At 33.8% G+C, this 4,580-nt stretch overlaps 1 pseudogene; it reads left to right on the top strand.

Annotated features, from left to right (window-relative positions):
* The first annotated feature begins 2,741 nt into the window (after positions 1-2,741).
* Positions 2,742-4,029, top strand: LOC150023063 (uncharacterized; annotated as a pseudogene).
* The last annotated feature ends 551 nt before the right edge of the window (positions 4,030-4,580 follow it).

The following is a 4,580-nucleotide window of genomic DNA, read 5'->3' as shown; positions in this document are numbered from 1 at the left end:
CTCACACAATGTGGCAGTCTATCTCAATGTGTTTTGTGCGTTCATGAAATACTGGGTTTGCTGCTATATGTAATGTCGCTTGATTGTCACATAAAAGTTGAGCTGGCAAGTTACATGGCACCTTTAAATCCTGCAACAAATATCGCAACCAAACTATCTTCAAACAAGTATTGTCCATCACGCAGTATTCTGCTTCTGCACATGATCTTGATACGTTTGTCTGATTTTTTTTAATTTTCATGAGATAATAGAGGAACCAAGAAAAATACAATACCAGATATCAATCTCCGAGTTGTCTGACAACCTCCCTAGTCTGAGTCGCAATAAGCTGTCAATGTCAAATTGTTCTCATATGGAAATAACAATCCTTGTCACGGTGATCCTTTGATGTACTTTAGGACTCGAATTGCAACATCCCAATGAGGTTTCCGTGGAGTCTGTATATATTGACTTAGGGTCTGAACCGAAAATACTATGTCAAGCCGAGTAACCGTGAGGTATATCAGTCGTCCCACAAGTCGCCTATATTTGATTTGAACCTTTAACAACTCTCCACCGTCTGGTGTGAGTTTTAAGTTTTGCTCCATTGGAAATTTGACTGGATGAGCACTTGTGAGTCCCGTATCCTGCCAAATATCAAGCGCAAATTTTTTTATGACATGTAAATACCAGCTTTGGAACGGGAATATCAATCCCTAGAAAATATTTTAAGTCTCCAAGATCTTTAATGTGAAATTGTTGTAATAGACAGTATTTAACACGCTGAACTTCTGTCAAATCATTTTCTGTCAAAAGAATATCGTCCACATAAATCAAAAGGACAGTAAATGATGAGTTATTATGTCTTGTGCATAGAGAGTAGTCCGTCATGGACGGTTGAAATCCTGCAGATTTAATCACATGAGAAAATGTTGAAAATCATGTCTGAGATGCTTGTTTGAGACCATAAAGGGATTTGTTGAGTCGACATACAATGTTCTCCCCCTGCCGATGATGCCCGAGTGGCAAGTCCATGTAAATAATTTCGTGCAATTTTCTATGGGTGAACGATATAGCTCGAACTCATCCCACAGCGTTTTGAGTTTAATGTAGTATGAAGCCACTGACATCGTACCTTGGGACATGGTTGTTATTGCCTTCTGAATTTGAAAAATGGTTAGCGCATTCTTCTCTCTGAACTGGTCGCAGAGATCTTCCCAAACTTGACGGGCGGTCTGCGTGTGAATTACCCCTGTGGCTATATATGCCTTGATGGGGCTGTCAGAGCACTAAGATCGGTGCTCTGATACATATAAAAATATGATATATAAGAAGAAGGTAAGAAAAAGATATATTTCTTATTCTCTTGTGTGTATTTACATCACTACATGTATAAGAAATATATAAGTGTATGGAGACTTTCTCCAAATTACACGCTAATGCATATAATTACGTACAATATCATACAATAATTACATATAATAATTGCGTATAATTTGATAATTATTATTTCCTTAATAACAAATTATATTATAAAATTTAAGTAAGTAGGGATAAAATTAAAATTAGTGACTTTGAAGTATAAATAACAACATCACATTATAATAGGGTTGAAAAAAATAAGTGGCAGCTCATTTTGTTACTAATGGGTATATATCCCTCTTAATAGTGCATTGTTTAATTTTATTCAACTACACCTTTAACATGTTGAATTTACTAGATCTTGTATGTGAGTTGCCTCGTGTGGACCGTTCTAACTGCTTCAAATCTTGGGTTTGTAGTGGTCATTTTTTGCTTTTTGATGAACTACTATTTCAAGATTCACCACATTTAGATTTTCTTTGTTGTTATTGTTAGCTATGTTTTAAGTGCTTTCTGTGTGTCAAAAGTGTCGTGAGTGTGATGTTTCTTCATTTACTGTAATTTTTTTGTGTTCATGGTTTCACATATAAAATGTGTCGATTTCTAGTTGTTCTTCTATCTTATTATTGGTAGATTGCACCACTACATAAGAGGTCTCATTTTACTAGGAAGACCATGGAAGAGATTAAGAAACAAAGTCGAAGTATTGAAGATGGCAAAAAAGGCAATACAGACAACAAATTATAGGAGGCTCTTAAAAAGCATTAACCTTTCTTTTTTATTCTCAACTCAAATCGCTTAGGTTAAGTTGTTTGAGTTATTTATTTATATTTATATTCATGGTTTTGCATATAAAATATGCAGGGATACGTGAGGCTAAGATTTTTGAAACTGAAGTAAAGACTCTTAAAAAGCGGTCGGAGGCTCTTAAAATGAAGTCGGATGCTCTTAAAAAGCAATCTTTGACATTGAGAATGAGTATAATTACGTACAATATTGTACAATAGTTACATACAATAATTTACGAACAATAGTTTTTGTTTTTAAACTCAAACCCTAAGGTTAATTTGTTTGACTAATTTATTTATTTTCGTATTCATTGTTTCGCATATAAAATGTGCAAGGTGTCTTCTTTTCCTCTATCTGATTATTGATAGATTGCAGATATTATCAAAGAAGAGAAACAAATTGAAGAAATGACCACACTGAACTCCAAAATTGAGAAACTGAAATTTGTACGTGAGGCAAAAAGCCATGAGACTAAGATTATGGAAACTGAAGTATAGGCTCTTAAAAAGTAGTAGGAGGCTCTTAAAAAGCATTTCTTGACGTCAGTATAATTACGTACAATATCGTAAAATAGTTACATACAATAATTTGCAAACAATATTTTTCTATCAATGTCACTGATCCAAGGTGGTGATTCCAACAAGATATTGCAGCTACTCTACATTGTGATTTTCATCGATATATTTCTAATTCTCACCTTAGTTTTCAAAAAATTTCATCATCATTTTTCTCCATTGAGTCAAATGTGATCATGGCACATAGTAAAGTCCATCGTGAGTGCGACATTGATAGTGATTCTCATTTCTAACTCTACATTATGGTCTAGATCCAACAACACACCCTCGAGACTCGTATACTCAACTCTACCCATAAAGTTATCGTCTAAAGACATGCTGGAAGCCTCTCTAATGGGTATATCTCAAAAACCTTTCTTTTTTATTCTCAACTCAAATCGCTTAGGTTAAGTTGTTTGAGTTATTTATTTATATTTATATTCATGGTTTTGCATATAAAATATGCGGGGTGTTTTCTTTTCCTCTATCTGATGATTAATAGATTGTATCACTACATAAGAGAGTTCCCTTTACTAAGGAAGATCGTGGAAGATATTATGAAAGAAAACGATTAGACTGAAATGATCACACTGAACTCCAAAATTGAGAAACTAAAATTTGTAAGTAAGGCAAAAAGACATGAGACTAAGATTTTTGAAACTGAAGTAGAGGCTCTTAAAAAGCGGTCGGAGGGTTTCTTTATGGAATATGATCGCCTCTTGAAAGACGATGAGAGTCTTCGAAGTCAGTTACATGTCATTAAAATTGTAATCCTGATAATAAAATAATACGTCATTGTTGAAATATCTAAAAATCAAAAGTTTAACTCGTGTTTGAATGCCTCATACTTTCTTAATGAAATCATATATATTATTATGAATGTAAGATGATCATCAAGGAACGGATATTTATTGCCTATACTTTGACCGTGGTTCTTATTTCTAACCTATACAGAATGGTCAAGATCCAACAACACACCCTCGAGACTCGTATACTCAACCCTACCCAACAAGTTCTCATGTCTAAATACAATAGTTACATACAATAATTTGTGAACAATATTTTTCTATTTATGTCACTCGTATACTCAACCCTACCCCAATATATTTCTAAGATTTTTCTATTTTTCTAGTTACAAGACTATCGAGAAAAATGATAAATAACATTGTGTTTTGTCAAAATCTAGCTTTTTTTTGGGAGTGATTGGAAGTTACAAGGTAAAGGAGAGATGGAAAGGATAAGGGGAATGAATAGTAAAGTAAATGAAGTGTTAAAACCTGACATTTCTTCTGATGTTTCCAATTTACTGGAAGAAGGAAGAAGAGGCTCCAGTAAATTTAAATGATTTAAAGTATTAAAAATCTTGAAACTTACTTTTCCTTTTTAATAAAAAATAGCTTAGTTAACCTAATACACTCTTATACCCTTTTACACCCCCTTCCTCAATTTGTGGGAACTAAAAAGTGGGTAGGGCAGGTTATCTTGGAGGGATTTGAAAACTCTGAATTTCCTCTAAATTTTGGGAAATTATTTTATAAATCACTCAAATAAGGGAAAGCTTGACCTAAATCCCTACTGGGATTCCCTTTTCCCTCGTAAGTCTATTATCTAAACATACCTATTGCATTAGACTTTTGTTGATCTTCCATATGACCAACTATTAGCTGGGTGTGTGATGGTCTTCTCAGGACATGACCAAACAATCTTATTTAAAACTCTACCATACCATCTCTTCCTCAAAAGGTTTTGCTTTTACATCCTTTCCCATACATCCAGTTCTAATTTCTTATTTTCTTATATGTCCTATGTACCACGGCATTTTCATGTATGCTACCTCTTGGTTATGCTCTTGTTATCGTCCAACCAAACATTCCGTACCACAAAAGCATAATTTTA

The sequence above is a fragment of the Phaseolus vulgaris genome, chromosome 11 (genome assembly GCF_051622355.1).
Source record: "Phaseolus vulgaris cultivar YP4 chromosome 11, ASM5162235v1, whole genome shotgun sequence".
Classification (NCBI taxonomy): Eukaryota; Viridiplantae; Streptophyta; class Magnoliopsida; order Fabales; family Fabaceae; genus Phaseolus; species Phaseolus vulgaris.
Note: the sequence above shows the minus strand (reverse complement) of the source record. Positions and strands in the feature narration are given on the sequence as shown.